The following is a 9,658-nucleotide window of genomic DNA, read 5'->3' on the forward strand; positions in this document are numbered from 1 at the left end:
TCAAATTGTTATTTTGAAATCTACAAGAGAGGTAATTGTTTTTCTGAAGGACAGAGCTTTGGCAAAGCTACAAGGCAGGTAAAAGAAGTTACTGTACCTAGAGCTTTTGTCATGAGATTAAATCTGCCATATCAAAATTTGGGTGGGGACAATAAGGCGATGAAGGAAAATCCATTGGTAGAGATGAGAAGAACTTACAACAGCAAAGGGAAATGGAGTAGTGGAATTTAAGGATTTTGAATTGTTGAATTTGCCTTATTGGCTAAACAGTGTTAGAGACTTCTTCAAAATGACAACAGTCTATGGAAAAGGGTGTTTAAAGGTATATATATTTTCTGAAAAGCTCACTGATGAAAGCTAGAAAGGGTGCACAACTTGTCGGGTCTGGTGTAGCACCTTGGAGGGTAGGGGACAGGTAGGTAAAAGGAATTGAAAGTCGTAGGCCAACACCATCCCAGAGCCTCCAAGCTGAAGATCCTAGATTGGCCAAGCCTCCCGAACTTGAAATCTGGAAGCCATTAGTCATCTAGTGTCTGAAGAAAATTTGGATGCAATAGAACCATACCACTTAGCAGGAGAACCAGGGAATATAAAGTGGTATGGCCAAATAAGAATGGTGCATTTTCTGTTAAGTCAGGGTATCATGCCATGAAGAACAATCCACGGGAGAGAGCAGTTCTTAGTGCATCTCTTCCTACATGGTGGATAAAAATGTCAAACATTTTCTTTGTAGAGCTTCTTCCAGATCACTGGCAACCAAATTAAGATGCTTTGTTTAGAAGAAAGCTAGGGACTGATCCTCTCTGTCCTTTGTGTTCCAAGGTTGAGGAAACGGTGGAACACATGTTATTGCTCTGTGATTGGGTGGATGGTTCGTGGTTTGGATCACATTATGGACAAGATAAAAATCACCACAATTGATGAGTGGATTTTGTTGGTCTAGGGACAAAACTCATTGAATGGGGAAATATGTGGTTTCTTTAAATTTGGAAGAGCAAATGTGGAGCAGTGTTTGAGCAGAAGAAGCTTAGATGCAATTAAGAAAATAGGCAAAGCAGCATGCAGTTTTTTGAAGATTAAGAAGGATAACCTCATGAAATAGAGAGTGTGCAGCAGAGAGGTGAAGGCTCCAAACACTGGTAGGTCCCACCCTCCTGCCCACTGCCTCAAGTTTAGCAGTAATGGAGCTTTTGATAAAGTGGCAAAGCAGGCATTGGAGTGGTTGTGAGAGATGAGAATGGATAACTGGTAACTATGTATTTTGCCCTGAAGGTTGAAACCTCAAACGTGGCTGTTAACTTGGCAATCTAAGAGAATTTGGAGGCAATACTTGTAAACATGGTCGCTGACTAGGAAAGTTCACCTTAGGTCGGGTTCGACAGCCTCCTTTCCCATCGGTTCATATCTTGGACAAAGGGCGGTTTACCTGCACCCCTTTGGGTAGTTGGACTTAATTGGAAGATCTGGAGACATTGGCGAGTCTCTATAGCATCTTTAGCTCATTTTTGTTCGTTTGTTTCGACTTTCGTTTCTGTTATTGTTATATCTGAAGTTTTGAATGGCAAATAAATAAATATATATGTATGCATGCATGTATGTATGTATGTATATAAATTATCCTTGATTCAATTTCAAGGCTAGATGTGCTTTTCTGAGCAAGGTATATCCAGTTGTGTTGTATGCATCTATAAGATCAATTGTGCTCTGTTTAAGGTATGCCCTATCTAGAGGTGTCCGCGGGCTAGATCCATTGGACACATTGAAACCCCATGTTTAGAGTTACCTCCAATTGGTTTATTTGATAGTTATCAAAAATCGGATCAAATTGTCAGTCCGACCGGATGAATAAAAAAATCAATATTGAAATCTGATTTTGTAATTAGATCAATTTTATAATTAAATTATTTTAAATAATTTTGAATCCATAATTTACATAACAAATCAATAAATCGGATAAATTTTTTTTAATCGAACTGGTTTAATAACAAATAATAAGTTTAAATAAAATATAAAAAAAACTTTTAAATATTCAAAATAATATAATTAAACCCTTATATTACTATTTTATCTAATTAAACTTTTCAATTCTTATTTTTTACTATTAAAACTCTTGTATTTTTATATTAATAATATGTTGGCATTTTTGAGACATGCGAATAATGATATTATAAAAAAACTTATATATGTATAAAAATAAGAAATTTTCAAAAAAGGATGATCTAACAAAAAATTTTATTAATTGATATCATAATTAAAAATAATTATAAAAATAATAATATATAAAATTAATGAAAAATAAAATGTTAATAAAAATAATTAATTATTTGATCACGGTCAAAATAAATAATAAAAAAATGTATATATGTAAAATTAATAAAAAAATCTACATTCATATAAAAAATATAAAAATGATTTTAATTTCCTTTTTAATAATTTTCATATAAATATAAATATTTCCTTTTTATTAATTTTATATATAGATATTTCTTTTTTATTACATAAAGATTAATTATTATATATTAATAAATAATATTTATATTTTAATAAATATAAATAATAATTATTCCTAGTTATTTATTCTTATTATTTATTATATTTATTAAAATATAAATATTATTTCTAACTATTAAAATATAAAATATGATTTTAATAAAATGTTAAGTAATTTTAAAGACCCATAAATTACCCTAAACACAAAACCCCCGATAGATTGTATTTTCTAAATCGATTGTCCTAAACCCCCAATTTCAAAGACTGATCGATTGATCTAAACACAACCCCCAATTGATTGTATTTTTTAAATTGATTGCTTAAATACCATACTTTAATCACATAAAACCCTAAATCAATTGTACTTTCTTTTTCAAAGAAATCAACTTCTTGAAAATATTTTTTATCTCGATTAAAAAATAAGTGTTTTTTTTTTTTTTTTTGGTATCTGATGTGAATTTTGAATGATGTGAAAAAAAATTAAGTTGAAGACATGGAATTTCGTTGATGGTCTTATTTGATTGGCTATTTAAAATACATTAGCTTTTTTTTTTAATGAAATTAAATTTTGAGGTAAACCGAGTTATGAAATTAAATTTCAAAAATTAATCAAACAAAAAATTTCTTTAAGCATTAATATGACCAAAATTTAAAAGTTCATGAGTCAAATATGTATTTAATTATTTTAAAATTAAATAAAAATATTATTTACTATTATAATAATATCTTTAAGCTTAACTTTGACCTACAATTTCATGTTAAATTCAATTCATTTATTAAAGTAAATAATTTAATATTATAATTCACACCAACTTATAAAATATTGTTCACTTTAATTTTATTAGACCTTACAATTTTTTTCATAAAAAATCTTCACGAGTTTAAGTGGGACGAAGGGGCTGAACTAACTAAAGTTAAGTTTTAACTTCGATTAACGATTTAACTTTGCCCAATATACTTTCGAAGTTTCTTCCCTAAAGCCCAAGGACCGGATGGTCATTTGGCAATCACAAAGGCAGGTGTCACGGATCTAAGGAGGAATCCTGAATCCCACATCGAACATAATAGGAGGGTCACTGGGGTGTAAAAGGGTTCACACCATCTTCGCCTTGTGAGACGTCTTTTGTAGGACAAAACCGTGAAGCCAGGGGGGCCAGAGCGGACAATACCTCACAAGGGTGTAAACCATGACAGGTAGGCTGATCTGGGATGCCGGAAGGGTGAATGCTCGGGTCCCGGAGCTGCGCAGGTTCGGAGCTTAAGTCTCGACCCGTGACAAGTGGTATCAGAGCCAGCCCTAAACCGTTCAATCCACGCCAAGCACTTCGAGGGAAGTAGGCAGGGTGACTAACCTCCATGACAAGGGCGTCACGAGGTTGGGTGCGGGAGAATGTCACGGACCTAAGGAGGAGTCCTGAATCCCACATCGAACATAATAGGAGGGTCACTAGGGTATAAAAGGGTTCACACCATCTTCGTCTTGTGAGGCGCCTTTTGTAGGACAAAACTGGGAGGCTAGGGGGGCCAGAGCGGACAATACCTCACAAAGGTGTGAACCGTGGCAGGTAGGCTGATCTGAGACGCCGGAAGGGTGAATGCCCGAGTTCCGGAGCCGCGCGGGTTCGAACGCCTCCAAGGATTCATTCTTTCGGGTGATCGCATCCAGGCCATTGTTGAGAGCAACTTCTAGCTCACTTTGGATCTCCTCCCCCATGGAGTCTAGCGATGTAATGTGAGTCTCTACTTCTTCCAACTTCTCCCCCATGTCGCCTATGGTCACCTCCACCTTGGTCAGCCTACCGTCCATGGTAGACCAGATATCTCTAGAACCAGCTTTCTTCTAGCGATGTAATGTGAGTCTCTACTTCCTCCAGCTTCTCCCCCATGTCGCCTATGGTCACCTCCACCTTGGTCAGCCTACCGTCCATGGTAGACCAGATATCTCTAGAACCAGCTTTCTTCTAGCGATGTAATGTGAGTCTTTACTTCCTCCAGCTTCTCCCCCATGTCGCCTATGGTCACCTCCACCTTGGCCAGCCTACCGTCCATGGTAGACCAGATATCTCTAGAACCAGCTTTCTTCTAGCGATGTAATGTGAGTCTTTACTTCCTCCAGCTTCTCCCCCATGTCGCCTATGGTCACCTCTACCTTGGCCAGCCTACCGTCCATGGTAGACCAGATATCTCTAGAACCAGCTTTCTTGCCTCTTCCTCGCCCATGCTCCTGGGCCTCTGGTTGTTGGCTAGCAACGTCGCTTTGGGATGCCATCTCCTCAATCACGATCTACCCTGCACAACACAAACACGCAGAATCGAACTTGCTCTGATACCAACTTGTCATGGGTCGAGACTTAAGCTCCGAACCCACGCAGCTCTGAGATCCGGGCATTCACCCTTCCGGCGTCTCAGATCAGCCTTTCGGCGTCTCAGATCAGTCTTTCTGTCATGGTTCACACCCTTGTGAGGTATTGTCCGCTCTGGCCCCCCTGACCTCACGGTTTTGTCCTACAAAAGGCGCCTCACAAGGCGGAGATAGTGTGAACCCTTTTATACCCCAGTGACCTTCCTATTATGTTCGATGTGGGATTCAAGACTCTTCCTTAGGTCCGTGACACAGGAACTAGGATGCTGCATGTTGGTAGGTAAAAAGTCACGAGTCATGAATCGTCAACGATTCCATACCGTAGAAGATACCAACGTTCTGCTAAATTTCCATGAAATTACATGAAAAACTTACACAGTAAGTTATGTGATTGACTCTTGACTTTTCCGTATATTCGCTCCATATTTTTCTTTTGGATGGAACAACAGCTGTATCAATATTTAGTAAGCTTCTATATATTGTTTGGTTCCAAAATCAGTTTCCTGTCAAAACCAAGTATTTTCACATGTTTCTGATGTCTCATTGATCATCATTTTATCGATTTTTTTTCCTTTTTAAGCAGTTTTTTTTTTATCTTTTTTCTCATCAAAATTTGGTTTATCATACGATTTTTCTTATTACAGAAGGAATTGATCACTAGTTACAGCCATGAGTTCTAGCAAAAAACCAGAACTGAGTGTACTCGACAACAATGATGTCATGATTGATATTTTACTAAGACTACCATTGAAGACTTTGGTGGGATGCAAATGTGTCTGCAAATGGTGGAATAGCCTCATCTCAGACCCAGTTTTCAAGTCCAATTATTCAAGAAGCAACAATGTCTCAGGATTCTTCCCGCAGAAATTCTTGTTTCTTGAGCTGTACCCAAAATTGTTATATTTTCCATTTGAAGGACAGTTGATGCTGCTCCTAAGCCATCTCTCTCTTTCATTGAGGATGATAAAGGTGTTCGTATACATCATTCTTGCAATGGACTTCTCATATGTAGCAGCTTCCGATGTCTAGAACATGATCGCGAGTACTACATCTGCAACCCTACTACCAAGCAGTATCTTCCTCTGCCTAATCCTCAATGCGGAACTGTTTTTGGCATTAACATCGCATATGATCCAAACAACTCACCCCATTACAAAATTATATGCATTTGTGATTCATATTTGTCGCAACATCATCGCCAGGTAATGATATTCAGTCAAGTCACAGGCTCCTGGACAGTTTCAGGAGAACCATTCACTGTTTCCGATGAAGATATGTTGTTTAACAGGGGAGTCTTCTGGAATGGTGCATTACATTGGATTGGCAGGGGAAATTTGGCACTTCGATTCAACACTGAAAGAGAACTTATGCTGACAATGCCAATGCCTCCTATGCAAGAGGGACGGACAGAACGAAAGCTGGGATATTTTGAAGAATCAGGAGGCCATTTGTTTCTAATTGAGGCCTATGGTCCTTTTACTGCAGGATTTGATGTGATGGCGATGAAAGCTGACTTTTCTAGTTGGTTTGTCAAGTACTATCTCAATCTTGATATGGTAGCAACGCAATTTCCAGCAATGAGAAGAAGTAACCAAGTTATCTATATTACACATTGCTGACCAGCATGTAGGGGATGAAGATGAGTCATTCATGGTCATACATGTTCCAGGTGTATTTGTCACATTTAAAGTTAGAGATAGCACTTTGATGGAGCTCACGACAAATAATCAAGTGGTTGAGGGTCTGGGGTTGTGGTATTCATGGGAAGGAGTTTATCCTTATTGAAACGCTTACTATGATCTTTGAGCCTCCAATTTGTCACATTGAAAGTTAGAACCTTGCATTGTATAGATGAATACAATGGCCTAAGTGCTTGGGGTGCATCTTTGATCAAATAACCATCCTTTTTTTTTTTTTTTTTTTCTGTGGAACATTCATATATATGAGGATAATGCACATGTATATATTAATTTATTTTGATCAAATGATATCATTAATTTTATATGATATTTGGTCCAGTTTAACATTGTTGTTACAATTGGAAAAGCTTAGATTGGAAAAGTGTGTTTGAAAAATATTCTAAACAATTGCTGTGAAAAATTATGGCTTAAGATTTTTGAAGATTTGCATTGCTGTGAAAAATTAAACTGTTTAAAAAGGACATATTATTAGAAAGGAAAAAAAGTTATTTTTGACAAAAAATAAATAATTGAGTGGAAATTTAATAATTTTGTCTCTAAACCATAAATTTCAGCTTAAAACTACACATCCCAATTAGCTTTTGCGGTTAACTTATTTTTAGTTGTTGAAAATAATTTTTAACATAAATCATAGCGTAAATCATAGCACGTTAGCATTACGTTTGTGTTCAAAAGCTGCATTCTAAAACTCAAACACAATGCTAAATGAGGCATTCCTGAACATTGAATATGTATGAGTTTGTGCTTAATGTTTTTTTATTAGGAAAAATAATTTTTATTTTATGCAAAAAATTAAAAAAAATAATACTTAAGCTTTCATAATTTCAAGTATAAAAGACAAAATCAATATCGAATAAAAAGTGTGAAATCCTCAATTAATTTTTGTACTTGATTGATAGTAAGGGAGAAAATATTTTTGCATTTGGTGATTGAATCTTTTTCATTTCTTAGAATCAATCAAACAAGAATCCTTCGGATGATTTTTTTTTTAAGACCTTTCGGTATTCGATAGCTATTTTGGATCCAAATTAATTTAGAGTCAAATTGGATGAAACCTCGATAAGACAGTTAAGCTTTTTCAATGCTTGTTTTTTTTATTTACAAAACTCGAAATCGAGATCTTACTTAAGGGAAATCGAACTCCTTAACTATTCAGACCAACAAACATTGATATTTGGATGATCTAGCATTGATAGTTCTTTTCTCTCTCTTTCTTTTTACTTTTTTTTTTTTTTTTTAAACACGTGGACATGAATAAGCAGTATAAGATTGTTTGTTAATTGTAAAAATTTTGACACATATTTGATGATTAATTCGATTATGTTTCTATAATAAATAATATTGTTTTGTGCAGGAAATCAATTAGTAAACAGGGTGGTCTTTCATCTGCATGCAAGCAAAGATATATTTCTTTTCAAAGAATAATTTTCATTACTAATGTGGCAAAACTTATTACTAGATATATATTTCTTTTCATTCTACTTATTACTAATGTGGTAATACTTTGTGACTAAGGCTGCTTTTGAATGCTAAGCATGAAAACTTATGCCAAGTCAGAATTAGGAGCAAATGGTTTTTTTTTTTTAACTTTTTTTTTTACCCTTCAAGTTAAGTTGTAGAAAAAAAATCCCAATAATTTAGCTTTTCTTTTTTTTTTATTTAATTTAATTTTTTTTAAAAATTATGAACTAATAAATAAATAAATTATATTATTAACAAATAAATAAATAAAATTTAATTATTTATTATCAAAATTATTATTTAATATAAAAATAATTTATTAATTTATAAATATTAAATAATTTTAAATTTTTATTATATACAATTTTTAGTCTAATGTACTCAATTATCATTTTCACATCTCATTACAATTCATTTCACCGCTATTATTACTTTTACATCCAAATATATATTTTTACTAATTTTAATCTCACAGCTACAATAACCATTCTCACTTTTGTAACTGTTTTCAATCCCATTACACATCTAAATGGACCCTAAGATTTTTATGCCTATGTTTTTATGCATGCTAAGTTACCAAGGGTCCATTTAAATTGGTAGTGAAATTAACTCTTGCGAGATTGAAAGCAATGATAAATGTGAAATTAATTAATATAGTTATGAGATTAAAATAAGTGGTTGCATATGTGTATGGATGCAAAAGTAGCAGTAAAGTGAGGCAAATTGTAGTGAAAATATAAAATGTCCATCAAAGACATTATGCTGAAGTTTGTATACAAATAGAATTTTTACAAAATTAATAAATAGTTAAAGTTACTAAATTATTTTTACATCAAATAAAAAATTTCTTAATAAATAATTGAAAATTAATAAAAATGATAGTAATGTAACAAATAATTTAAAATAATAATAATATATTTAAATAAATTGAAATTAACAAAAAATATTTAATTATATATTTTTTGTATTATTAATTATTTTTATTATTTAATTATAAAATTTATTTATATATTAAATTAACAAAATTATTTAAAATTTTTTAAATAAAAAATCAAAAATGAAAAGGTTAAATGGAAAGAAATTTTTGTCCCTTCATTACTATTTTAAAGGTGAAAAAGAAAAAATAAAAAAAATAAAGATTTGTTTGGAAAAAAAGTTATGGATGAGGAGTTTTTGCACTAGACACGTAAGATTTAGTAAAAAAATTGCTTGAGTTTAGTGAAAATGTATTAAATACTATTACCCAAATGGATGGCCAATCTAGTTAAGGGGAAAAACCACTTCTCACTAGTGGTAAACCTGACAATTTTAGATACAACTCAATGATACAATATAAAAACGACACGTAATAAAATTGTTTATGTATTTTTTATAAACGTGTTTCATGTCTTAAGCATGTTTACACATTTAAGACATGCATTGCATGTGTCGTGTTTTATGTCTTACGTTTATGACATGTATAAGTGATTTCCATTTAACTCAACTATTAAATAAAACAACATCATTCTAAAATAAAACCTAGTACACTTTTGTAGTTTTGTCTTTTCCTCTCATTCTTGAAAATTCCCCTAATCGACCTCATTCTTTTCAACTTCATACATATTTTCCCATGTCGCAACCATTCCTCCATTCTTCTTATCTTTTT

At 33.3% G+C, this 9,658-nt stretch overlaps 1 pseudogene; it reads left to right on the forward strand.

Moving 5' to 3' along the window:
* Window positions 1-5,320: 5,320 nt before the first annotated feature.
* On the forward strand, window positions 5,321-6,859 carry LOC111274081 (F-box protein At5g07610-like; annotated as a pseudogene).
* Window positions 6,860-9,658: the final 2,799 nt, after the last annotated feature.

This window comes from Durio zibethinus, chromosome 26, assembly GCF_047325235.1.
Source record: "Durio zibethinus cultivar Kanyao isolate XHJ-2024 chromosome 26, ASM4732523v1, whole genome shotgun sequence".
Taxonomy (NCBI): Eukaryota; Viridiplantae; Streptophyta; class Magnoliopsida; order Malvales; family Malvaceae; genus Durio; species Durio zibethinus.